This window comes from Papio anubis, chromosome 4 (assembly GCF_008728515.1).
Source record: "Papio anubis isolate 15944 chromosome 4, Panubis1.0, whole genome shotgun sequence".
NCBI lineage: Eukaryota > Metazoa > Chordata > Mammalia > Primates > Cercopithecidae > Papio > Papio anubis.
Window position 1 is genome coordinate 148930646 of NC_044979.1, and position 27856 is coordinate 148958501.

The 27856-nt window shown below is 50.3% G+C and overlaps 2 long non-coding RNA genes across 2 annotated transcripts; one reads left to right on the top strand and one right to left on the bottom strand.

Moving 5' to 3' along the window:
- Positions 1 to 27790, top strand: LOC110742794. Its single transcript, XR_002520880.2, has 3 exons — positions 1 to 404; positions 25612 to 25688; positions 27558 to 27790. It is a non-coding gene; the product is annotated as an uncharacterized LOC110742794 (long non-coding RNA).
- LOC116274565 lies at positions 4594 to 14978 on the bottom strand. The gene is made up of 3 exons (XR_004183334.1): positions 14802 to 14978; positions 4806 to 4920; positions 4594 to 4724 (listed from the first exon to the last, which is right to left on the bottom strand). It is a non-coding gene; the product is annotated as an uncharacterized LOC116274565 (long non-coding RNA).
- Positions 27791 to 27856: the final 66 nt, after the last annotated feature.

The window sequence follows — 27856 nt, forward strand, 5'->3', positions numbered from 1 at the left end:
TTACTTGCTAAAGAGGAAAACCTTACGCTAAACATAAAACGACTAAGAGCCCTTGTCCCTGCGTGGGTGGTGGGCGCGCCTTTAAACCTGAGGCCACGGGCGCTCAGCCCCGCACCCGCGCAGGGCGGCTCCTGCGCATGCGTAGGGTCCTGCGCATGCGTAAACAGAAGGGGTCGACGCCAGGCCCAAGACGGCGTCAAGGGAGCGGACCGGCGGGGGAGGAGGGGGGCTCTGCGCAGGCGCAGAGAGGAGCGAGCGACTCCTGCGCATGCGCGGAGTGAAGTGCCGGGAACAGCGGAGCGTGTGAGGAAGTCGTTGGGGGAGGATCCCGAGGCGGCCTCTGGGAGCCGACAGGAACACGTGGTCGACCAGAGAGAGACTCGCATGTGCACGGAGCAGATGAGGTGACTGGGGCGTTGCGCAGGCGTGCTGCAGAGGAGGGTTGTCATCGGCGCAGGCGCGGTGTGGAGGAATCCCCCGCCGGCGCTATGTGGAGGCGGCCGGACTCGGCGCAAGCGCGGTGCGGAGGAGGCGCCGGCGCAGGTGCAGACGCAGGCGGGGCAATGGCCGCCGAGTCCCTAGGGCCGCCCTGCGCTCCTCTCCCGCGTCTCGTGGGCCGCCCTGCCCTCCTCCCCCGCGTGCTCGTGGGCCTTCCTGCTCTCCTCCCCCGCGTCTCAACGGCTGGGCCTGCGGGTCTCTTTCTGGCAGGTGCCGTCTCTGGCAGGTGCCCTCGCGTCGCTTGGGGGCCTGGCCATGTCCTCCCGCCTGGCCACGCCCTTCTGCGCCCCTTTTTTTGTTGAGATTTCCATCCCCTGCACAGAAAGTGTCCTTTAATTACTCCAGTGTTTTTCTACTTTTTAAGAAACAGTGTGCGCTTTTTGAAACAGAAGAGTGTCAAAAAAAAAAAAAGTTTAACCTTCTTCAGGTTATATTTTAGTGACTGATACTAATATATATTCCAAAGTTGTATGGGATTTCTAAAATTCTAATTTGTCTGAGTATATGCTACCAATCGTAATTATGGTTATTAAGTTGTTATTGTGAACCACAGAAATAACCAAATTTCCTTGTCAAGTGTGTCTTTATGAGTATTTACAGTAATTTCCGCAGTTAATTGCTTCATGCTGATATAGTTTCTGAAAATTTCACAAGCACACGAAATCCTAGAACATGGTGTCTTTTAGGAGGTTCATGAAAGGATGGGAAGGACCCTGAAAAGCACTGTTGAATACAGGTTTCTAGTAACTTCAGAATCCCATCATTTGGACTGGGTGAGAATTGCTGAAACTTTAATGAAAAGACTGGCTTATAAAACTGCTAACCCAAATAGAATAAAAGTTAATTGAATACCGAGGAAATACTTCACCAGGTTTGCATACTAAATCAGCCAATACTGAAGTTGTTTAGATATACAATTTGAATGAACTCCATGGTCTAAGTCAAATTACCTGTGGTAACCCATCAGTTATCCACGGTATGCACCCAATTTGGAGAAACAACTGGCATCCAAGAGCACATAAGTCTGATGTTAGTCATGGACTCATGGAGAACCAGAACGGCCACCTTGTCCTTCCTGAGTCCTTAAAGCTTTTGTTATTAAAAGTTATGCATTCCATGACTCATCCTGGAAAAGATAAAATGATCCAAATTAAATGCATTGGTGTGGTGACTTATAAATGGTTAAAATAGTATATAACCAATGTTTTGTTTGTCAAGCCTATATTCCTGGGAAGACAAAGCTTTATGTACATTTGGCTACCTGGTGAGCCATTTAAACATTTATAAAGGGATTTTGTTCAGTTGTCATTTTAAATGTATGTGTTCTGGTTGTATGAAAGCTTTCCCATGCTTCAGTGTATTTCACCAGGTAAAGAGCTTTTTTTTTTTTTTTTTTTTTTGAGACAGTGTCTCGCTCTCTTGCCCAGGCTGGGGTGCAGTGGCATGATCTCAGCTCACTGCAAGCTCTGCCTCCCAGTTTCACACCATTCTCCTGCCTCAACCTCCTGAGTAGATGGGAGTACAGGTGCCTGCCACCACGCCCAGCTAATTTTTTGTAATTTTAGTAGAGACGGGATTTCACCGTGTTAGCCAGGATGGTCTCCATCTCCCGACCTCGTGATCCACCTGCCTCAGCCTCCGAAAGTGCTGGGATTACAGGCCTGAGCCACCGTGCTTGGCATAAAGAGCTTTTTATGGTTCACTGAGGACAATCAACCCCTTTACAGTCTAGAACCCAAAGATGGGATCTTCTGAGAACATCAGAAAAACTGCCCTTGGCATCCACACTGCAACAAAACCTCAGGATCTTGAAACTTGGGGTCGTAATCTCACAACTGAGCAGGGTCGCTCCACACTCTTGGAACTGTACATCCATTGAAACCATTAAGGTAGAGTTAACCAGGGAAGTTTCTCCCCAGAAGAAGATGGCATCCTTGATGTGAGCAGCTCTTTCCGAAGGTCATGGATCAAGACTTCTTACTGTCATGAGAACAATAGAAGTGAGAAGGGGGTCTGTTGTGTGCACCTATGGGTTATGCTTTTATTTGTGAAGGATTTTGCAGCCAGCTTTATACATGGATAATCTTATAACTTGATAGATAAAAGATGAAGGCCCAATGTGTCATAGGTGAGAAACTTAAATGGTACATACGGTGCCTCATAATCATTCAGAAACAGAACATTGGTCCGCTCCTCTTAACCCACGCCATGGGTTACGGAGAACATTGAATCATTCAGAAACAGAACATTGGTCCGCTCCTCTTAACCCACGCCATGAGTTAAAGAGAACATTGCCGGGAGGCCTTCCCTCTTCTAGAAGGGCATCATTTTTTAGGTCCTTTTTCCATGGTTTGGAACACAAAAGGCAATGACTAGAAACGTGTCCCTCAAGATAGACTCTGTAGCAGATTCTACTGCAATGGCTACACAGCAGATGTTAAATTCTCTTGTGAAAGTTACACTAAATAATAGAATTGGCTAAACAGGAAAGTATCTGTGCAGCTGCTAGCACTTAGGACCTATGGAGAAAACATCAGGTATTACAGAGATTCTGTTGTAGGGAATTAACGAAAAGATCACTGAGTTATCAAAGAATGAGCTTTATCTAGCTCATTCGTTGGTCTATTTGAGTTGAGGTGGTTTGGTTTACGGGGACCCTGGGTAAGGAGCATCTTCCAAATCCTTGGTGTTGCCCTCTCAGTAGTCATAATGTCTCCCTGGTGCACTGGATTCTCTCAAAGTTTTTAAATGTTTGCGTGAAGCCATCTTTAGAATGTCAAATGGTGTCTCTTCCACTGGAATGACAAGAGCTGAAAGAAATATGTGACCACGAGGACACCATAACCCATGAGTGACATGCTGAGACCGGAAACCCAAAATGATAGTAACGGAGAGTGGCGCTGACACCCTAAGTTTTGGTCACTCTCTTGCCTAAGTGAGAACCTGACCAAAAGGGGGGAATTTTTAAAACAAAATGGTGGGAGGCCATTGTTTCGGACTGAGCACTAGGTCCCAGCAGACCAAACCAAACCAAAATGGCGTCATTCGTGCTAAATGTGACATAATTTAATTAAGACTTTAAGGAAACATGTGGGTCCTAGAACAGACCAGGTTTTGTTTTTCTGTTGCAAACAGGGCTTTCCAGCATAAGGTGGTATCTTCCACTCAGTCCTTGTTCCTACCTTTGCAAAACTCGCTGTTCTGCTGCTTCCTAGTGAGTTTCAAGACCAATGGTGATAGTGACATCAATAACTCATGTTATGGTCAATCTCTCAAAACTGAGAAAATGACCAAAAAGGGGGAATTGTTAAAGCGAACTAAATATGGCCCAAGAAGGACTCCGTACTTCTGTATTGGAGTCCTTGTGGACAAACTGAGGCTAACTTAAAAGGCAGACAAGATTGAAAACCTAAATTAGGAATACGCACTTGTCACAATCGCTGAGTCTTGGCCAGTCCCAGCAGCCATACTTCAGTCACTCACACACTGCTGAATGTTCAAACTGTGTTTAAATGAGGCAAATGCCAACCTGTAACCGATCCAGGTGCTTCTGTACCTCACTTCCCTTTCTTTGTCTATAAATCTTCCACCACGTGGCTGCACTGGAGTCTCGCTGAATCTGCTGTAATTCTGGGGGCTGCCCGATTTACAAATCATTCATTGCTCAGTTAAACACCTTTACATTTAATTCAGCTGAAGTTTTCTTTTAACAAGAGTAAGATAAGAACGTGTGTTCTTATCGCCCAGAATGGACAGATCAGTAGCGTTCCTTGTCATTCTTTTGTGGCAGGTTTTACGTAAACATTTTGTGTGTATTATAATAGAATTCTATTTTAATGAATATACTTTAAAAGCAACTTTTTTTTACTCTTCCTCACCATGAAGATGGAGAAAAGTAAGAAGGGCTGTCTTCCTTTTCTGGACAGTAAGAAGGGCTGTTTTCTGGTTCCGTTTCTTTTCTGGATAGTAAGAAGGGCTGTCTTGCGGTTCCGTTTCTTTTCTGATAGTGTAAGAAGGGCTAAGCTTGGTTCCGCTTTTCTGGATAGTAAGAAGGGCTGTCTTCTGGTTCCATTTCTTTTCTGGATAGTTAGAAGGGCTGTCTCTGTCTCCATTTCTTCTGGATAGTAAGAAGGGCTGTCTTCTGGTTCTGTTTCTTTTCTGGATAGTAAGGATGTTTATCTTACTGTGTCTTCATTGTCCTCAAACCTCAAGTAGTCACTGATATCCTGGGGATGACAGTTTTAATCGTAGTGTTAAAAGGCAGATTTATTTACTTGGCAAACATTGTCAAGTCTCAAAAAAATTACCCCATGGTCTTGCCTTCTTTCCTCGTGAATTGCCTTCCTCTGATGGAGAGGATTTGATCTGTTCCCTGCTTGTCAGTGTTTCTAGCTTCTTTGGGATGTCCGCTCTGCATATCTCCTGGGGAATTAAGAAATAATGGCTTCAGCAAGAAGCAAGGCAGGAAAGTGCAGTACCTGGGAACCATCCAGGGAAGGGGCTGTCCCCAGTGAGAATGGCCCTGGGCAGGCGTTCTCGCTGTACTGCACTCAGACCAGACCACCCTGACCTTTTCATCACCATGCCTCAGTGAAGTCAGTCGTTGATCCTCTGATCCGTTACTGAATCATCATGAAATCTCCCTCGTATGAGAGTTGCAGAACTCTGCCGTGTGAATCATGCAGGGTTTGGGAGAGAGGACTTTCTACCTCCCTGCTTTTCCTGTACCTAAATGGAACGAAAATCAGAACTGTTGCTTAGTCTTTAAATTCAAATTCCTGTATCCAAACCAGTGTTACAAAAGGACTCCAGTTTGCCCCCCAAATTGGTCTACTGAGAATATAATGATGACTCTTCCTCCAAATCCCACAATATGAGCTTTTCTAAAATAACTCTAGAAACAAGTATGACAATATTCCAGAATTCCTGCGCTCGGGCTTTATTTTGAATTAGAGTTATTTGTGTATCCAATTTGTATCCCCTGAAGGATGATGAGCCACTTGAGGCCAGGTCCAGCCATGGCATGTATGCCAGAGCACCTGCGAGAATGTCTCACGGGCAGTGCATCTCTCCTGAATGTGAAGGGATGAGCACCCACCGTGAGCCACCATCCATGTGACCGGCCCGTGACTGCCTCCAGCTCACAGAACCTCTGCACACAACAGAGAAAGGCCTTCCCTGGGTGAATGGGGTGGGAAACGTGTGCTCCTCCAGGCGGCTGGTGAGCAAAGTGCTCCGCTCGGCAGGGTATGACTTGTTCAGCTCCGCCAGGGGCCCTGTGACGAGACAGGCTTCGACCCTGCCCTCTTGCAGCTGGTGTGTACGACGGGTAGCCCAATAAATCAATAAGCAAATCCATGCTGTCATTTCAGGTATTAGCTAGAGCTTTGGAGGAAAAGCAGGCTGAGGGGAGGGAATGACGCAGACAGCAGGCCAGGGAGGGGCCGAGTAGGGAGTAATAGGCCGTGCCATGTGTGAAACATTAAAAAGTGTGGGCCGGGCGCGGTGGCTCAAGCCTGTAATCCCAGCACTTTGGGAGGCCGAGACGGGTGGATCACGAGGTCAGGAGATCGAGACCATCCTGACTAACACGGTGAAACCCCGTCTCTACTAAAAAATACAAAAAACTAGCCGGGCGAGGTGGCAGGGTAGGCGGAGGCAGGAGAATGGCGTAAACCTGGGAGGCGGAGCTTGCAGTGAGCTGAGATCCGGCCACTGCACTCCAGCCTGGGCGACAGAGCGAGACTCCGTCTCAAAAAAAAAAAAAAAAAAAAAGTGTGAAAACCAATTTTACATGCCGAGTAGTTAATATTTCCGCTTGTTCCCCATGTTGGTTTTAGTTCATTCTAGGTTTCTTTTGAGTTTCTGCATTTCTTTGTCACTAGTTTTGTGCCGGGTCCGACCAGCCCAGGTGAGTCCCCCTGTGTGGCTGCTTTGGGTGAAGATTAAAGCCTTCCCTCCAGAGGCTGCAGCACCGGTCTCTGTGTGTGGCCTGACCACAGCACTCAGGCAACTCTGGCCAGCAAGAGTGTCTTGGGGTCGCTGGTTCTTCCCTCAGGCCTCTGACTTGCTGGGCCTGCCTGGGCGGCCGAGGGGCTGCATGTGTCTGCACGTACAGTGTGAACACAGTGTCTGAGGGCACTCCAGGTTCCTCGACAGACTTCAGGAGAAGATTCTCTAAGCAAAGCTCACAAAGAAGCAATTGGACTGAGGCAGGGTAGGGGAAATGGGTTGATACCAAAATACAGGGAGAAGTGCCCTCGTGTGCTGAGGGTGCTTTGGAAAGATTTCAGGTGACGCAGCCGCGGTCAGGCATCTTGTGAAGACGGGATAACTGTGGGCCTTTCTGCAGCGTGGACAGCAGGTTCCCTCTCCTGGCTGTTCCCTTGCCTTCGGATTTGGGGGGTTTCCCCTGGCAGGACTGGGCCCCCTTGCAGACAGTGGGGACCTTCCAGAGTCTGGGAAAATAAACCAGACCAGGTACTGGGACGCAGGTCACCAGGAGCCTGCCGCGTGGGGCCCCACGGTGAGGCCCTTCCTGGGCCTGTGGCCTCCTCAGTACTGTGAGGCAGCCAGGCTGAGAGTTTCTTTCCAATCTGAAGTCCTGCACTAGAGAACTCAGGAAAACCTGCACCCATGTGGTCTCCTGGTCTCCTTGGGTGTGGTGAGGGCAGAGACCCCTCTACAGGCCACAGAGGATTCCACTAAGGCTCACCCAGACCTGTTGCTCCAAGGGCCCACCCAGTCCCTAGGGTTTGTCCTTGAAGCAGTCACTGCCCACACGTGCATCCTGCCCACGCTACGCTCACACGTGTCACACGCCTGGCCTTCCTTCCACACACGAGTGCTCCCACGTGCTGAGAATTAGCCTGTCCTATGAAGGGCCACGAGTTCTCGTCCATCCTCCTGCCGTCAGACATTTGATGCAATTGGGGCTTGGAGATATTGTGAATAAGGCTGATAAACATTCTTTTACAGACACGATTTTTATTTCTCTTAGAGAAATACCCAGGAGCGTGGTCGCTGGGCACTATCGGGAGAGTGGCTGTTCCGTTTTGCACTCCCAGCCGCGGGGAATGAGAGTTCCAGCCCCTCCGCGTCCTTCCCAACGTGCTGTTGCCAGCCTCTCGCTTTCCAAAATCATGTTGCTAGTGGGTGTGAAATACACCCAATTTCTGTTTATTTTAAGCTCAATTCCTTTGAATGTTTCCTTCGTAGTCCCCAGAGTGGCTTCTGTCCCCGAACGCAGGTGTGAACGGTGCCGAGCACTGGACCACCGAACGCAGGTGTGAACGGTGCTGAGCACTGGACCACCGAACGCAGGTGAGAACGGTGCCGAGCACTGGACCGCAGGGTTAACTCCGGTGGGAGGGTTTCGACCATGGAAATGAGTATTTGAATTAGGCCCAGACTGCAGAGTCAGGAATTGCTGGCACAGCCTGTCTGCATTTTGTTTTGGCTTCGAACTTTACAACATTCATTTTAAGTTCTGAGGCCTTAGGTCCTAAGAAAAAGTGTTATCTGGAACAAATGCAGCTGCCAAAATCTACGATGCCTTTGCTTTGCGCCAGACCCTGGAATGACCGTTCCTGGTTCACAGATGTCTGTCGGGCTTGCCCAGGGACTGGACCCCGTGCTGTGGACTCTGACCCATGCAGGAAGCCGCAGAGCCTGCCTGCCCCGCCTGGCTGGCGTCTGCCCCAGCGCCGTACCGGAGCCCTGCTGCACATGCAAACACAGCGCCCTTGGCTCTTGGCAGGCCGGTGTCTGCTCATCACAGACAAACCTCTAGTCCAGATTGAGGAACATGTGGCCCCACTGTCATCTTCCACCCCCAGCACAGGTCTCAGTGACTGATCATGGCTGTTGCTGCTGTGAGCATGGACGCGGCTCTGCTTCCAGCAAACAGAAACCACTCAGCAGGAGAGACTCACCCCAACAGACACAACCCCAAAACCACCCCACCCCCTGGGAGGCTCCCCATTCAAACACAACCCCAAAACCCATTTCTTCCAGTGGGAGGGGCTCCTCCCAAAGGCTCACAACCCTCAGAGCCCGCTACTTTGGGAGGGGCCCCCTGGGCAGGACACCATTTGGACACCCCACCACTTCCACACAGGAGGATATGCCCCCAAAACAGAACTGCTTCAGACACCTTAAAAGCTCCTGGCCAGGGAATACCCCGTGAGACACAACATCAGTTTGCATGCCAAACTTGGGAGGGCTCCCCTGACAGAGCGACCTCAGAGAGGCAAAACACCAGCAGAGAGGAACTCCCCACAGGCAACACTATCTCAGAACCAGCTTCCAGTGGAGGACTTCCTGACGGGAACACGTTCGACATTCATTTAGTGGATGCTTTAAAGGACGAAAGCACGCCTGAACTGCTGAACGTCCATGCATGGCTGGAGTGGGTGACATTCTGTAATAATGGCAACCTGTGCATAGTGACGGCCTTGAGGTGGGTTCACAGCTCAACGTCCAGGCTGCAACTCCTTCTTTTGCCTTCAAGGGACACCTGCAGTTGGTGGTCTGCGTCAGAAACGTTCTTGCGACCTGAAAGCCACATCAAGCCTTCCTGTTCAAGTCTTTTCTCTGTGTAATTGGAAACCAAACTCCTAAAATATTTTTGAAAGTTTCTTTCTGAGCCAATGGTGACACAATAGACAGACACAGTCCATGAATCCTGAAGAAACATTAAGCCAGGAGGAGAGATGGGATTGCAGTTTGGTTTTTAGCGGCGATCTCAGGGAGGGGAGCAGGAGTCCCCAGACAAAAAGACATACAGCCATGCATGGCAGGTCCAGGCTGGCTCGGCCTGTGGAGATGGGACATCTTGAAGGGTACTTACAGGATGCAGGTGGATCCAGAGACTCTGAGTTCCTGTTGATGAGAGGAGCAAGGCTCTGTCTAAAACTTGACACGTTTAGGTTAAGATAAGGGTGTTGTTGGTGAAACCCCGTCTCTACTAAAAAGTACAAAAATTAGCTGGGTGAGGTGGCGGGCGCCTGTAGTCCCAGCTACTCGGGAGGCTGAGGCAGGAGAATGGCATAAACCCGGGAGGTGGAGCTTGCAGTGAGCTGGAGATCTGGGCCACTGCACTCCAGCCTGGCGATAGAGCTAGACCTGCCCCAAAAAAAAAAAAAAAAAAAAAAAAAGATAAGGGTGTTGTCTAGCAGGATCCATAGCCTACAGGTGTGGCCTCAGGTCCTGTTATAATTTGGTACCTTATGGCCACCAAGAGTCTGCTCTGTCCGTCTTAAGATCTCTGTTTTAACATTCCTGCTGGTCAGTTGTGTCTGAACTCCGAAAGGGAGGGAGTGTGACGAGGCGTGTCTGACCCCCCTGCCTGTTAGGGCCTGGAACTCAGCTTTTCAGGTTTCTCTGGGTCTCCTTGACCAAGAAGGGGCCGTTCAGTCAGTGTTGGGGGATTCAGGGTTCTATTTTTAGTTCACCCTCCAAAACAGGAGGTTACCTTTTAAAACGAAGTAATCACCAGGGATGTGAAAATCGGAGTTGACTTGAAAACCAGACAATGATGGGTGCTTCCGAAAGGCTCAGACCTTTGCATCCCCACCTGCCTCCCATGCTCAGCACTAAAGAGAAGGAGCACAGGAGGAGCCTGACGAGCTGCACGGGGCGGGTGGGGGCCCCTGCCCTTCTCTAGGAGACAGTCAGGGATGCATGGCAGGGTGTGGGGGCACCTGCAGAGGACACCTGCGCAAGCCTTGCCCGAGAGGCGCGGAGGGATGGGGACAGGGCTCCCCGTCAGCCCACCAGGCGGCCGTAGCGCCAGGGTTTGTGAAGGGCTTTCTGCCTTCCCTGGGGCTGGGCACTCCCTCCAGGCTGCAGCTGAGTAGGTGGCACAGCTACAGCGAGTGGTCAGACTTCCCCTCCTTATGGACAGGGCTGGGCTCACAGTCTCCTGCAGGAGCGCTCCAGCCTCAACTCACGCAGCAGGGCTGTCCATCAGATTCCCCTGACCCCCAGTCGTGCCCGAATCCCTGCAGGATGGAAGACCCGTGGGAGACTTTGCTGCAGCTGCCGTAAGTCAAGATCAGCCAGGGCCATGAGGGCCCGACCGGCCAGCGTTCTGGCGGAGGCGCCCAGACACCAAGGCCGCCCGGGCCTCCAGAGCAGCAGCCAACTGCCCCTCATCCCGCTGCCTCACTCACAAACAGCCTTCACCCAGACAGCCTTGCCCTGTGCACCGCGGCTGGGGCTGGAGCGGAGGCAGTGGCCGTCTCCCGTGTGTGCACTGGACGCCCAGACTCTCAACAGCACTCACGCTGGAACTTGGAGGGCTCCCAGGGAAACCCATGGAAACACAGTCGTGCCTCTGGCTGCCTGGAGCCCGCCCCAGTTCCTCCCTGGCAGTCCTCCGTGAGAGAAAGCTGCAATCACCCATTAACAGGCTTTATCACAGAAAACGAAATGTAAATCGGGCCTCCCCTCCCCCTTGGGGGGTCTGGGAGCCCCACTGGGAGGCCTGGGAACAGAAGGTGGGAGGAAGATAAGAGGGAACAAAGAGAAACCCTGCAGATCAGCTGCAGCCAGAGGCTGCAGGTGCAGGACTGAAATTGTATCACCGCCATGCCAACAGGAGGGGCCTGCCTGGAGTTACCCACCCTTCCAGGGAGCACAGGCTGGGTGCCCTCTCCAGGCCCAGGCAGGCCCCTCCTCTGGGGTCCTGGGGTCCCGGTAAGAGCAGGAGTTGGAGAGGGTGGGCTCCTCGCCTCTGCTTTCTCTGTCCTGTTAGATTCTAAAGGGTGGGGCATTTTCTGTAAGTTAGGGAAAGCTCCAGAAGATTTGTGTGACCTTAACTTCAGCTAAATTTCTAATAGGGAAAGTTGGTAAGCTAAACAAAACCCTAAGCCCTTAAACAACCAAAAGGGGTCCCAGAGAAGCCTGAAAAGCTGAGTTCCCAGCCTTGATGGGAAGGGAGGTCCGCCAGGCTTCGTTACACCCCTTCCCTTTTGTAGTTTAGATGCAGCCACGGACCAGCGTTAAAGTTCACAGAGATCTTGAGCCTGACAGACGGACCCTTTGTCGCAATAAGACACCAAATTAGAAACAGGATTCATGCAAGCAAGGGTTAAGTCACAGTTGCAGGTCATCAGTCTTGCTACCCAGCATCCAAGTGTTAGACAGAACCTTCCTCCAACCAAATGCAAATTGAAGAATCTCTGAATCCTGGAAGCCCCTCTTTGAGATGTCCGGCCCTCTCAGGTCAAACCAACGTCGACCTTCTGAGCCTTGCTGTAGGTCTTTGCCTGTGACTCTTGCCTCCCTGAAATGTTAAAACCAAACTGCGGCCGAGCGCAGCGGCTCACACCCCTCATCCCAGCACTTCGGGAGGCCGAGGCGGGTGGATCACAAGGTCAGGAGATCGAGACCATCCTGGCTAACATGGTGAAACCCCATCTCTACTAAAAATACAAAAAATTAGCCGGGCATGGTGGCGGCGCCTGTGGTCCCAGCTACTTGGGAGGCTGAGGCAGGAGAATGGTGTGAACCCGGGAGGCAGAGGTTGCAGTGAGCCGAGATGGCGCTGCTCACTCTAGCCTGGGGACAGGGCGAGACTCTGTCTCAAAAAATGGATCCCTTGGAGCCTGTCTCCCAGGCTGTGGTAGCTGCTATTGGCTCAGAAATAACCTCTTTAAAACATTTTACAGAGTTCGCTTTTTCCATCAGCAAGTTTTTACTGTAAAGTGGACGTTGTTTTCCTTTCATACGGAGCTGGGGCTTCCCGGATGATAATGACAAAATTAAATTTAAATGTTATTTAAAATACGTTTCTTCTTTCATTATGAAAGTAACAAATGGAAGAACACTTTTCCAAAGACATCATGGTTTGTCAGTTAATTTTTAAAACTGGTGAAAATGGGTTAAAAAGGGAGCAAACGTATTTTACATATATTTTTAACTTGAAAACTTATACGTAGCTACTCATTACTTTCTGAAGTAAGCTTATTGAGGTGTAATTTTCATACAGTTGAGAAGAGGAAATCAACTGTGCTGAGGAACGCGAGTCCTTTTAAATCATCGGGCCCAGAGAGGCGCTCAGATGGGGCAGCAGTGACTTCCCACTCCCCGCCTGGGAGCGGCGTTTTGTTTTGGCCTCAGGTTAACCTCCTGCAGACACTGCAGCTCACACCCTATGGCTTAACCATGCAGAGCCAGTCGACAGATTATGTTATTTTAACATAAACTCTTGGTCAACAACTTGGAACTGGCTCTTCTTTCCCTTGAAAAACCCACCTGTAACAGCTGCTAATGGGCGGTGTATTCAGGGCCACTCGAATCTACGTTTCTGGATGGCAGTCCTCAAGCTTCGGCCAAAATCCCTCCGTACATGAATTTTGCCTCAGGTCTTGCCTTTTAGTCCAATTCAACGTAATGTTCAGTTTTCAGTCATACATGTTGACGAGTTGTGACCAATGTAAGCCGTGCAGCCACCGTCCTGGCCAAGATGCACGAGGCTTCCACGACTCCAGAGAGGCCCTCCCACCCCTTCGTAGCCACCTCCCCAGTCCCGGGCCTCCAACCCTCCCTCTGGTCGTCACCATCTGGCCACTTCTGGCTCCATTCATGAATATTCCCACCCCTTCCTAGCCAACGCCCCAGTCCCGGGCCTCCAGCCCTCCCTCTGGTCATCACCTTCTGGCCACTTCTGGCTCCATTCATGAATATTCCCACCCCTTCCTAGCCAACGCCCCAGTCCTGGGCCTCCAGCCCTCCCTCTGGTCGTCACCATCTGGCCACTTCTGGCTCCATTCCTGAATCTAGATATTTCCATATAGGGACAAGCTGTATTTAGCATTGGTCTACTGATTGAAGTTCTTCTTCTTTTTTAGTATAAACCCCAGTCTTCACTCTCCTTCCTAGCCACCCAATTTCATATTTTTTAAAGTGGACCAAGAAGTTGGGCACATTTCAAAACAATCTAAGACCAGAATTTCTCCAAACGTTCAGCAATTATTTTTCATTTTTATGAGTCATCTAGTCTATACCTAATTCAAAAGCAATTTTTAAAGCAGCCTCAACTTGCCTGGATCTTGATTTCCCAAATCATTTATCCAGGTTTATGTAGAAACAACTTTCATTTTGCATTGATGTGTAAAAGGTTACATAATGTTGAATTAAGTTTCACAATGTTACTGGAACAGGGTCCCGATCCAGACCCCGAGAAAGGGGGTTCTTAAACCTCGTGCAAGAAAGAATTTGGGGTGAGTCCACAAAGTGAAAGCAAGTTTATGAAGAAAGTAAAGGAATGAAAGAACAGCTACTCTGTAGGCAAAGCAGTGGTGTGGGCTCCAAACCAAATACACTTACAGTTATTTCTTGATGATATTTCTTGATAACAAGGGGTGGGTCATTCATGAGTTTGCTGGGAAAGTGGTGGGTAATTCCTGTAACTGAGGGCTGCTCCCCTTTTTAGACCACATAGGGTAGCTTCCTGACACTGCCATGCTCGTGCGTTATAATTAGTGTATAATGAGGAGTGAGGGTGACCAGAGAACACTTTCATCACCGTCTTGGTTTCAGCCAGCTTCGTTACCATATTCTGTTTTATCAGCAGGGTCTTTGTGACCTATATCTCCTGCCGACCTCCTACTCATCCTGTGACTAAGAACGCTTAACTTCCTGGGGATGCAGCCCACAGTTCTCAGCCTCATTTCACCCAGCCCCTGTTCAAGACGGAGTCGCTCTGGTTCAAATGCCTCTGACACTAGTAAGGATCACAGGTGGCATCAACAGGTTTGGAGCAAACCTGAGGGTCTTTTGGTCGGTCACATCTCCACTGACGAAATTCACAACCAGCAGAGAGCAGGCTCCTCGGCCCCCTGGGGCTCACTGAGTCATCCAGCCCATTTTGACCAAGATTATGTGAGTTGTGGGAGCAGAGGTTGGTTGATGGAGCTCCCGCTGTTTGTAATCACAGTGTCTTGCAAAAAATAAATTAAAAAACACAAGAATACACTCCCGTGCATGATCCTACAGCCCAGAGGCATCCACTTCCTACATTTTGCGTATAGTTTTCCAGTTACTGACAAATACTTTAATGTACTTACAGTCAACATCGTTGCAGGGATAGAGGGAACCGTCATCCACAAACTGCCCTCAGTTCTGCACCAGTTACAAGGGTAGGGGTCTCCAAGACCACCCTCAGGTTTGATAATTCACTAGAAAAACTCACTGAAAGCTGATATACTCATGGTCACGGCTTAGCACAGGAGCAGGACACAGACAAAAATCAACCCAGGGGAAGGGGCTCAGGCTAGAGTCCAGGAAGTTCCCACCTGCAGAGTGTCCTGTTGTCCCTTCCCATGGAGCTGTGGACGGTGTCCTTTCTGGCACCCAGGCAGGATCACCCGAGCTTAGTGTCCCAGAGCCTTTACTGGGGCCCCGTGGTTGACTGCCCAGGCGGATGGAGGTCTCCAGCTCACTTGGGAGGGTGAGCCGATTACAACGCCCACCTAGTGAAAGACTAGTGAAAGATTAGTGAAAGACTAACGTGGCAAAGACCAAAAATAAAAATGAAAACAGTCTCCAGTTGTCCCGTTGGCTCACCGTGTCCTGGCCCTCTCCCCGGCTTGGCAGAGTCTGTGAGGCCTTCCGTTGTCCCTAAACTGTGTCACTTCTTCAGTTGTGGAAGACACAGAGTGCACATGGTCCTTATCCACTGAAATGCAAGTGAGTGTCGTCTTAGGATGCAGCTGGTTATTGCCTTGTAGGTATTGGCCAGTTTTACGTCTGTCTGTAAATCCATCTCAGCATTCTGATTGCCAGTAAGTGAGAGTGTGCCAGTCCTTGTTGAACTGACTGTAACATCTGACTGGTTTCCTCGTTCACTCACAAGTAAAACCAAATATTTGGTGTGTGTCCATTTTATATTTGTATGAGAATCACGATGTCAGTTTGAAAAATATTCTTTTCCTGTCCCCGTCAGCCCATTGCCTAGAGTCCCTCGTGAAAAGGCGCAGAGCAGCTTCCCTTGTCTTTATTTTTCCTTCTCCTGAAATGCAGCACATTTTGACGGCTTGTTCACTGGACTCCAGGCTCATGAGAGAAGAATCCTCTCAGTCTGGCTTTCTGCTGAATCCTCAACCCCAGAAAAGTTTCTGGCATGAAATGGGGATGTGAAGTGCATTTGCTGAGTGAAGCCTGCGGCCTCAGTCTCGTTTCTGCCTCAGCCCAATCCCAGTGAACCTGGGATCTTCTCTTCCCTTCCTCTCCCTCCCCTTCCCCTTCCCCTTCCCCTTCCCTTCCCCTCTCCTCCCTTCCCTTCCCTTCCCTTCCCTTCCCTCCCCTCCCCTTCCCTCCCCTTCCCTCCCCCTCCCTTCCCTTCCCCTCCCTTCCCTTTCCCCTCCCCTCCCTCCCCTCCCTCCCCTTCCCTGTCTTCTTTTCTTCCTGGTGGCCCACATTTGCTCATTTATATTGTTCATTTCACAGAACAGTTTCACAAAACACCCACATTCCAGCATTCCTCAATGCTGCCTTTTATCTTGGAATACAACAAAAACAGAAGACAGGAAGAATTTGTATCTATAACCTCAAGGTTAAAACAGAGCACAGGCAAGCAAACAAAAGACATAGAGCAATGACCTGGTGGGACTGTACAGTCAAGGTTTACATAGAAAGGTTAAATCCTCTTATTTATTGATCGAGACAGGGCCTCACTCTGTCACTCAGGCTGGAGTGCAGTGGTGTGATCCAGGCTCACTGCAGCCTTGATTCCCAGGCTCAAGCAATCCTCCCACCTCAGCCTCCTGAGTAGCTGAGACCACAGGCTTGCACCACACCCCCCCGCTAATTTTATTTATTTATTTATTTATTTATTTATTTATTTATTTATCTATAGAGATGGGATCTCACTATGTTGCCCAGGCTGGTCTTGAACTCTTGGGCTCAGGTGATCCTCAGGCCTCAGCCTCCCAAAGTTCTGGGATTACAGGTATGAGTCACCATGCGCAGCCATGAATATCCTCAATGAGGATCGAAAAACACCTCAGCAGCAGCAAAATGGACAGAATACTTGAACTGATGAGTTGCAAATGAGGACATGGAGGTGACCACTCAACCGGGGAAAAGTGTTCAGCCTCACAAGTCATCGGATAAATGCAAATTAAAACGACGTTTTTTCTCCCATCAGAGTAGTGATGAACGGCGTCATCACACCCCGTTCGCGGAAAAAATGTAAATGGGCGTTCTGACCGGAGCTTCCGAAGGCTGCCCCCTGTCATTCTGGGTTCCCTGCCTTGGCACAGTCATGACGAGAAACATTACCTGCATCCGAAAGCGTTGCTAGCCCTTGTTACAGTCTTTCAAGAAGCTATCAAAGGGGATTGCATTTGTGGCACATCCCAAAACTTCTTAAAATTGTTTCTCTCTCCTGTCCCCGTCTATGGATCTCAGTCCCCATTTCCATTGCCAGCAGAGTGGAAGCTGCCCTCATCTCTCTTCTCCCAACTCCTGTGGGGCCTCAGCCACTTCTGGCGACTCCGGCTGGGACTCCGGTGCCTTCTGGGGCCGCAGTGATTTCAAGCATCTGGCTCAGTCTTTGTTGTGCAGATTTGGCTTCTTGGACTTCCTTCTGCTGTCCGGGCCCCCCCACTGCCCAGTTCCTCAAGAAAAAGGGCCCTAAGTCTGAATCCTTCCCTCGGGGGCGGGATATGTGGCTGGACCTGAGGTCAGAAGCGTGGCTGAGGCTGCAGACGTGTGCACAGAGTAAACGTGCTGAAATTCTTTACTGCACGTGTTCTCTTTATGGTTTCTTTTCACACCAATTTCAGGCTGAAGTCTTTGTGCATCTTTGCTTAGAGGATTTTGCTATATTGTAAATCAGAATTACCCTGAAGTTTACAGCTAAGCCAGACTGTTATGGAAGAAAAAGCTAGGTGTCAAAGACGGTGGGGGTGGGGGATGCATGGAGAGGGCTTTTGGGAAGCTCTGCCCTACAAGTCTTTCTAGACACGACCATTTCTTCCTCCACCGTCACTGGTCCACTGGAACCGCTGTCACCTGTGACTTCTGTAGACCTGTTTCGTATGGCTGCCCTGCCCTTCCCACCCACCTCCAGTCTATAGACAGACAGGCACATGGGTAGATAGACAGACCGGCAGACGGATCGATAGACAGACCGGGAGATGGATAGATAGACAGAGACAGATAGATAGATGATAGATGATTGATAGATGATAGATAGAGACAGATAGAGATAGATAGATGATAGATAGAGACAGATAGATGATAGATGATAGATAGAGGCAGACAGATGATAGATAGAGACAGATAGATGATAGATAGATAGAGACAAATAGATGATAGAGACAGATAGATGATAGATGATAGATAGATAGAGACCAACTGATAGATGATAGATAGATAGAGACAGAGACAGATAGATAGATGATAGATAGAGACAGATAGATGATAGATAGAGACAGATAGATACAGATAGATGATAGATGATGGATAGATAGCGGTAGACAGATGATAGACAGAGACAGATAGATAGATGATAGATAGATGATAGAGACAGATAGATGATAGATAGAGACAGATAGATGATAGATAGAGGCAGACAGATTGATAGATGATAGATAGATGGATAGATAGATAGAGACAGATAAATGATAGATGATAGATGATGGATAGATAGATACTGAACAATGACGCTATAACTATCCTCTCCCCGTTCGTTCAGAGGTAGCAGGTCACATTCAGCCATGCTGGAACGTGGGTGTTTGGTGAAAGTGCTCTGTGAATGAACGACGTACATGAGCTGTATCTATATCCAGTCCAGTCTCAACACAGCAGCCAGAGGTTTCTTTCAAAAATACATGTCAGTTCAGACCCCTCTCAGCGCCCGTCCCTCCAGCAGGTCCTCATCCAGCTCAGACAGGAAAGGCCACCGTCACCATGGCTGTGGAGGCCGAATTTCTAAGAGGCCCCCAAGGATGTCCCGCGCTCGCCCTCGGAAGCTTGAGTGTGGTGAGAGGCCGCCCTGAAGCACATTGTTCCCTGGACAGTTGGCCTTAAACTAGGGAGGTTATCCTGGGTTCTGGGGGAGCCCTGAGGGCAGAGAGCGTCCTCTGGCTGCAAGTGGAAGAGGGCGGCAGAGAGGACTCCGCGAGAGGAGGGCTCAGGGTGCTCTTGCTGGCTTTGAGAAGGGGGTGCAGCCAGCCTGGAGCTGACGGCCCGCAGGGGAGTGGGGCCTCTGTCCTTCAGTCACAGGGAGAGTCCTCTAGCCCCCCGTGAGCCTGAAGCACGTTCTTCCCTCCAGCCCCAGACAAGAGCACCATCCACCGGCACCTGGACTTTGGCCTGGGAGAGCAGAGGACCCTGCTGAGCCAACCCTCTCCAACTGTGAATAAATGGGTGTTGTTCAAGCTGCCATGGTGTCAGGGGTCTGTAAGAAACGAATACCGTGGTCTGCAAGCCCCCCGACAGCCTCCCACCCTCCTCCCTGGTCCCTCACACAGCCTTGTTCTTCCTGTCAGAGCCACAGGCCTCATACTCCCTCTGCCAGAGGTCCTTCCCCAGAACAGAGCCAGTGGAGCAGACGGCTGCTGGCTGGGCGTGTTCCAAGCCTTGGCGGATGCTTCAGAATAGAAGCGCCCACGCTGCTTTGCACAGTGACTGCGTGGCTCCCCAACATGCCTGTTTTCTGGGAGTCCAGGCCCTTCCTGGAAGTGGTGGGGAAAGCGGCCTGGCGAGCTGCCCACACGGTGTGTACAGGAGGTGAGCCGATCACTGGGCCACAGGCGGCTGAGGGTGGCAGCCACTGAGTGGGACAGGAATAAGTGACCAGCAACTGCAGTAGTCAGGAACGTTTGGCCAGGGCTTGCCTTTGACTGAGGTAGGAGGCAGATGCCGAGTGTCCAGCAGTTTGGGAGCAAGGAGCGTCCCTTCTCCTCCTCCCCTCCCTGCCCCTTCTGTCCTGGGCGATGCAGTAGCCTGTGAACAGCACAGGAAATGCACACGGAGGAGCTCAGGACGTCCAGGAGGACCTCGAGGAGTAGCCATGGAGAGGATGCTTGCACCTGAGTCTGCAGTCGGCCAGGGTGCGGCCCTGCCCTGGAAGGAAGGCTGGACCCCTGATGCAGTGGTGGCTTCAGGGCCTGGTGAGGGTCACTTCCAGGCTGGTTAGACCGGCAGCCTCCCCCAGCGGTGTGCTCAGGCAGCGTCTCTGGGCTGTCACAAACGGGAAGGTGCTGAGGGTGTGTCTGTCTGTGGCTCTAAACACTGGCTTCCACCTGCTGGCCTCCGCATCCCCCCCGCCGGCCGCCTGGAGCTCGTTCTGTGAAGCTGGTTGTGTGTGAATTAGTGGAACTCTTGCACGTTCCTTGTGTCATTTTGTCCTTGGCGTTGCGTTCGCCTCGTGCGCCAGCTGCAGACCCTCTCAGGACCGCCCCAGGAAATGCTGGCAGCTAGTGAGTGAGTATCTTCAGGCAGCTGCAAGCTGTGCAAGGTGATTTTACCAGCGGCAGCCTCGTGTCCATGCTCTGAGCACGTCGGAGGTGAGAGGGCTCAGCCGTGATGCCCGGAAGATGAGGTGCATTCAATGCATTTTGACCTGGGATATTTTTTATTATTATTATACTTTAAGTTCTAGGGTACGTGTGCACAATGTGCAGGTTTGTTACACATGTGTACAGTGCCGTGTTGGTGCGCTGCACCCATTAACTCGCCATTTACATTAGGTATATTCCCAATGCTCTCCTTCCCCGACCCCCCACCCCACGACAGGCCCCGGTGTGTGATGTTCCCCACCCTGTGTCCAAGTGTTCTCATTGTTCCGTTCCCACCTGTGAGTGAGAACATGTGGTGTTTGGTTTTCTGTCCTTGCGATAGTTTGCTCAGAATGATGGTTTCCAGCTGCATCCACGTCCCTCGGGTATTTTAAATTTACGATGGGTTTGTCGGGGTGTGAGCCTCTGTGCTACGATTGTTTATTTTGTTCCTAGAATGTCTCCAGCTTGGCCATTGCAAGCTCTTGCAGACCCCCTCGACATTCACTCCCTGAAGTCCCCGAAGCCAGCGCCCTTCCCTGACATCTTGTGCAAGGCAGGAGGTGTGGGGCCAGCTTCCACAAGGAAGAGGGACTCGCCCAGGCTGTTGGTCCCCGGAGAAGTAACTTTTGCCACTTTTGTAACTTTTCTGTAAGCCTAAAATTATCTCAGAATACAAAGTTAAAAAATGAGTCAAGCGATTAAACTCTGGAATCTGCAGACCCACGCTAATGAGAGCAAGGATGATAATAACAGAGGCCTTTGTGGAGTGCGGCACGCAGTGTGCCAGCACCTCGCATGCGTCTTCTCCTCAAATCCTCCTTAGGAAGCCAGGGTCTTCCCATCAGCATCCTGACCTCGCTCAGGAGGCAGCTGGGCCTGGGAGTGCGGCGAGGCCGCCAGGGAAGCGGAGGCGTTCCAGGGACGCCCATCTCCGCCGCTTGCTGGCACCGTTCGCTCTGTTAGCTCAATGTTTGCACCCTTTAGAATCGCACACTCCCCTCCTTGGAGCCTTCAGCAGCTGATAAAAAAAGAAGCCTTCTGTGTACACATTGGCAATGCTGCCACCCTATTCCCAGTGGAGCTCCGGGAGCTAAAAATAACGGCGTGCTTTCTGTTTCGTGCAGAAACGAGGACGTGTGCACTTTATTTCGTAACACTTGCCATTTTTGAAACTCTGATTTTTCCCACATGTATTTTTAAAATGTCCTTGGAGGAAAAGACATACTGCAGATTTCGCCAGCTTCCTCTTTTTTTTGTAATCCAGCCCAGGTCTACGGGCAGGTCCGGATCTTCAGGGAAGAGCTCCTGGCCACCAGATGTGAAGAACAACGGGAGAGAAAACCTGGAGCCAACACACATGGCCACGGGGCGCACTTGCCAAGGAGTGCCGGGAGACAGCTCCCTGGGGGTCCAAGGCCGAGGGCTTGGAGGAATGCCATCCTCAAGGGCCCCCTGTCCTTGGCAGCCCAGGCCGGGGAGGAGCAGTGGCCTGCCAGGGTCTCCGCATGGCCTGTTTCCTCTGCCAGGAGAGGCCACAGACTAAGACAGTCCAGGGCTCTGTGTCCTGAGACAGGAGCAAGGATGGTCGTCCAGGGCTCTGCCTTCCCTGAGCTTCCAGCACCGTCCTCACCCCGGCCAAGCATGGTCAACGAAGGGAGGCGTTTGTGCCAGGCTTCCATCTGCGGGACACTCACTTGTTCCATTGTAACTGAGTGGGCCCTACAGAGAGGCATTCTGGGAAATTTCCAGTGAGCACAGAGCAGGTGGGCCATGGGAGGGTCAGGGCTAGGCACGGCATCCGAGGACGACCCTGCCCTCTATGGAACACCCTCCTCAGAGGCCACTCGGCAAGTTTTCTGGGTCAGCTCCCTCCTGAGGCTGCCAGGCCAGGCCCGCTCCCTCCTGAGGCTGCCAGGCCCGCTCCCATCTTGCTGCACTCACCCTGGACCAGGGATCCCAGACTTGCCACCTGGCTGATGCTTGGCTGTGAGCAAAATTCCTAGGACACAGAGCCAGGCCAGAAGAGCAGTGGGAGTGGTGTCTGTGGCTGGAAAAGACCCATGACTGCCTCCCACAAGGCCACACAGCCAGAAGGTTAGACAGAGAGGTGGGACATGCCCTTAGACCCCAGTGAATCTGCGCAGTGCTGGAAATACGGCTGGGACCATGCCCAGCACAAACATACACAGGTGGTCAGCCCTAGTCCTCCCAACTGGGATTGAGAGGAGACCCTCCCAACACGCTGCCAGCTGCTACTTCGAGGGGAGCCTCTTGCCTTGTGCACTCACTAGGGCTGGGCTGGCCTCGTCTACTTCAGTGATGCACCCAGGGGTGCCACTGCAATACGGCAGGAACAGGAAATACACGGTAAGAACAATGACAACATGAATGCATAAAATGAACACATTTCCTCTACGAAGTCAGTAATTAGAAAATGTTATATGGACAAACTTACTTCTGTTCTCAATACTATCAACTCACACATGAACTTGCCAGAGAACCGTATGAAGAAAGGTCCCGTCTTACTGAGGTTAAGAAAATTTACCTGTGTAGAGACACGTCATCACCCTGGAGACAAAGACTGATGAGTGAATAGACTAATCCTCCCCTATTTAAGAACTTATAGAGTCAAAACAAAATTATACTTGGATCTCTTAAGACAGGCTAATGGGATTCAAAAGCTTATCTGGAAAGCAACTGAGCTTGAAGAAGCACGAGCCATTTTCCGAGAAGAATATTAGTAGGGGCATTCCCTGTCCGATATTAAAACATAGTGTGAAGCTATCATCACTGAAAACATGTGGCACAACTGCAATTATCAATTATATTGGGGAAAACATAGATTACTCCTGAAAGAATTGGGATTTATGAAATAATTGTATGTGTTTGCATTATAATATAGTAGAGGCTAATGGTATCACATATCTAGAGAAAGATGTATTCAATCAGTGATACGTGATAAAAATAAAATATGTACAATAAGTTAGATCTTCTCATATCACCTTAAAATATGACAAATTCTAAGCAAATTTTATTTAAAAATAAAACCATAAAAAAGCAAGAAGATAAAACAGAACAATGTTCTTTGTTTGGCTCTACACCAAAAATGACATTTTAAGAAAAATGTGCAAGAAAGTGCACAAAAAGATTTGAATTAACATTAAATTTACAATTTAAGACAATAGCAAAAATAAGGATAAAAACAAAGTATGAAGGAAGTCATAAAAAATCTTTCGTAGGCTACTTCCCTTCTATATAATCGTTTCTTGAAAATAATTATTAACGTATCAACTGAAAGATGAACAAGGACACTAGAGGACAAACGTGAAGACTGTCGTCACAGATCAAATAAAGCAAATATAAAAAGAAACTATTACTAATGTTTTAAAAGATAATATGCGACCATTGGTGATGAGGCATTTGCAAGCTCTTTGGGTGGTGGCAGAAACACGTGCACATTTTCTGCAGGCGTTAATTAACGTAAGACGTCAAAATGGCTCCCCTTCTGCTTTCTCTGACTTTCACTCTCTTCCTACAAACTCAGTGCTAACCTTATTAGGCTGAGCAAGGTGGGTATCTGAACAGGAGGTCAAAGCAGAAGCCACAGTGGCTCAGAGCTGGGTGCTGGAGCCCGAGCAGGGGAAGGAAGGCGTCCATGTAGGAGCATGGACCTTACATGGAGCTCTGTGCACCATTCACATAGCACGGTGGAGGCATCATGCGGGACTGTGCACCACTCATGCAGCACTGCGGACGCATCTTGCAGGACTGTGCACCGTTCAGGCAGCACTGAGGACCCTTCATGCAGGACTGTGCACCATTCGTGCAGCACTGAGGACCCTTCATGCAGGACTGTGCACCATTCATATAGCACTGCAGACGCATCATGCGGGACTGTGCACCATTCATGCAGCACTGCGGACGCATCATGCAGGACCCTGCACCATTCATGCAGCACTGAGGACGCATCATGCAGGACTGTTCTCCATCCATGCAGCACTGTGGACCCATCATTCATGTGAGCTATGGTTCCCTGGCGCCCCTCAGGTGGGGCTCTTCATGTGTGTGAGCACCTGTCCTCAGGCCACGAGGGAGGCACCATCACTGTGTCCATTTCACAGAGGAGGAGACTGAGGCTCAGAGATGGGAAAAGGATCAGGCCAGGAGATGTGGACGAAGGATCCTGCGACTTGTGGCCCCGCGCTAGAGTCTGCCTGAAACCATCTGCTCTAAGATTTCGCCTCTCCTAACGGTAATAACGATAATAATAGTAACTCGTTGAAAATAACTTTATGGTCGTTTTCCACGTATAGAAATACATACGCTCAACGAAAAAACATCTGTCTTCCCAGCGCTACGATGCTGTGTTTTCTAGTCTGAAATCTGAGTCTCCATTTATTACTTTTAAAAAGAGGGTTTTTGCCGTTTCCTTCAACAACTCCACCTTGCTCACTGAATCCCCACCCATCAGGATTTCGTGTGTCTTTCTGCTATTGTGAACGAGGTTCTTCCCGCTTTATTTTCCTGTTTCCTAAGTGGAGATCGGGGAGCATTGGCTAGTGTGCGTTTTGTTAGGCTAAGTGCCTCTGTTTCTTGCAGCCTTGCAGTTGATCCTATCTTTTTCCAGATCAACCTCCAACCATCTGCAAAATACGGGAATTTTGCCTCTTTCCCACCTTTGTAGCTCTTATTTCATGATTTTTTTTGGTCTTCTGCGGAAAGGAACAGGCTCAGGGAAGCAGCCAGGCTGGGGCCCCCTCAGGGCAGCTGCAGATCACCCCACGCTGTCCCTCCACCCCTGGCACCCACCCCTCGGGGAGTGAAGGCTGCCGGCCGAGGTGCACGTTTGTTAGGAAGTGCGTGGATGAGGCCCACCCAGGTCCGAGGCATCCCACCCTCCAAGGAGCCGATACTGCGCATCCCCAGCGGGGGAATGCTGGCTGCTGCAATGGTGGCTGTGGGTGTGTGGTGACCGCCCAGGCCTCCCTGAGCGCTGCTGGGATGGTGGCTGTGGGTGTATGGTGGCCGTCCAGGCCTCCCTGAGCACTGCTGGGATGGTGGCTGTGGGTGTATGGTGACCGTCCAGGCCTCCCTGAGTGCTGCTGCGATGGTGGCTGTGGGTGTATGGTGGCTGTCCAGGCCTCCCTGAGCACTGCTGGGATGGGGGGGCCTGGTGCTGCGATGGTGGCTGTGGGTGTGTGGTGACCGTCCAGGCCTCCCTGAGCACTGCTGGGATGGGGGGCCTGGTGCTGCGATGGTGGTTGTGGGTGTATGGTGACTGTACAGGCCTCCCTGAGCGCGGCTGGGATGGTGGGGCGGGGGGGGGGGCTGGCTGCTGCGATGGTGGCTGTGGGTGTGTGATGACCGTCCAGGCCTCCCTGAGTGCTGCTGGGATAGGGGGGCCTGGTTTAGGGTTTATTTCTGGGGTTTCGGGGTCCTCCAGAGGCAGAGGTGATGGCACATGGCTCCATCGTGGCCGGCTGCTCTGCGGCTCACGCTGTCTGCCTTTCCTGCCCTGCTGCAGTGGTTGTTTTTGATGTATTATTTTGTTGAATTATTTTGGTAGATGTCCTAATACTGAATTTGTTTTAAGGTGCTTGAAAAACCTCAGCCGAAGCAGAGAGGTGGCCGTTACTGCTTGTGCCTTCAATCCGCCACGTGAAGTAACATGTGAGGACTTCATCACAGTATCCCGTGTGTTTCATGTCATGTGTGTGTGTGACTTTTCAATGTTTTGGTAAAAATACTATGCTGGAATCCTAAAAAGAATGCAGGGTTCTCTTTCTTTATGCTCACGAATAGGAAATGTTAGTCACATTGTGAAGACTGGTGCACCAACATGTTGAAGTAGTGAATTTGTGATTTTTCTGGGCCTGGAAATTTGGAGGTGGGTGCGCTGGTTTTTGATAGATTTCTCAATTTCTTCTGCAGTTAATAATATTCTGCTTAAATTTCTGTCCCCTTTTGGTCAGTTGGGGCAATTTTGCCTGGGATAATCACCCATATTAGTTAGAATTTAAAGCATTTGCATGGAATTTGTAAGCTGGCGCTTGTGTGTGCTTCTCCATTGTAACTGTTTCCCTTGTTGTTAAACTTGTGAGCATGTGTGTGTCGTGTGTCCCCATGCGTGCATGTGTGTGTCATGCGTGCATGTGTGTGGCGTGCCATCCCTGTGTTTCCTGAATTAGAGTTTCCTGAATTAGAGGCTTATTCACTGAAGAATTTCAAAGACCCACCACGCTTTTGATTCTACTGTTTCAAATCATACACTTTTCCCATTTTATTGTCTTCTTCTTGGTCCTTACATTTATCCTGTTCTTTTTATTTTCTTGAGTCTAATTTGTGAGTTGAATGAATAATTTACTTGTTTGTATTTAGTTGTGACTGGCATAATTGCTATCACTGTGAATTTTTCTCTGGGACGGTTTTAGTCACATCATTTGGGTTCTGATAGATCCTATTCCGTAATTGCTCTTTGTGATGATTCTGAAATTTGGACTCTGTTGTCCCACTTTACCCAAGAATTGTTCAAGAGGGATTTTGTTTGCTGACTTGTTTTTCGGAATGTTAGTGTTTGCTTCTACGATTACTGTTATTTTCTTCCTTTTGTGGATTTGGGCTGAAGAATATGGTCTAAGTGTTCTTGGGATTTGACGTATGTTCCAGTTAAAAAAGAGATTTCACAGTTCTTTGGAGAGAGCAGCGTTCCCCACTCCAGGTGTGACGTGCCTGTCAGGGTCCACCTCTGGCTCTCCCGATGCAGATTCAGGACCCTGGGTTCCCAGAGGGCCACTGAGGTCCCCACTGCTGCAGGCTGCCTGGTCTTTTTCAAATGATTTTGGAATCTCCACTCACGTACTTACCTCCATTCCTAAAATAGTATCATGGTTTTTCCTCTTTATTGTTTCTGCTACTGGGGAGGAGCCTATTAACAGGAAATGGATGCATATTGGATACCCTGGTCTGCTTTATCACTCCCTTTCTTATCACCCCCTTTGCCTGCCCTTCCCCTGCCCCTCTCTACCCCTTTCCCTCCCTCCTTCTCCTTCTCTCCTCCCTTTTACTCCGTCATCTCGCCTTCCCTACTCCTTCTCCTTTCTTCCTTCCTTTCCTCCCTGCTCCTTCCCTCCTCCCTGTCTTTCCCGCCCTCCTCCCTCCCTCTCCTTCCCTCCTCCCTCCTCCCTTCCTCTCCCCCTCCCTCTCCCTTCCTCCTCCCTTCCTCTCCTTCCCTCGTCCCTCCTCCCTTCTCCCTTCCTTTCCCCCTCCCTTCCTCTCCCCCTCCCTCTCCCTCCCTACTCCTCCCTCCCCCTCATCCCTCCCTCTTTCCCATTTTCCCTCCTCTGCTCCCTGGCCCTTAGCTGTGGAGATCTGTGGTCCTCTTCCTTAGCACCTGGGAAAGCTGGCCCCACAGAGGCTTGGGTTCCCTCCACCCACCGACTGGTCCCCCTTCCCGCCAGTGCCTCTCTTGGTTCCCACCCTTCCCCATGGGCAGCCGATTTGCTGTGTTTGACGTCTTTTCGTTTGTACATTTTCTCAAAGAACCAGCCTGACTGTTATGGGTGCAGGAGTCACCGTGCTCAGGAGGACCCTCCGTGTGGCCGCGTGCTCGTCCCGGGCTGGGCCTGCCCCACTGCGGAGCCCAACCTCGAAGCTACCATCTTTCCACTCACACCGAGGACATTCAGGTTGCCTCCCAGTAATGCTTCATCCAAGGAGTCCCAGACCGAACAGGAAACTTTAACACTGATTATACCACATTCATCTTTCTAAAACTTGGTTCTCTCTTGCCTCTGGTTTGTGCTGTTGACGTGCTGTTTAAAAAGCCTGGCCTTGCTCCT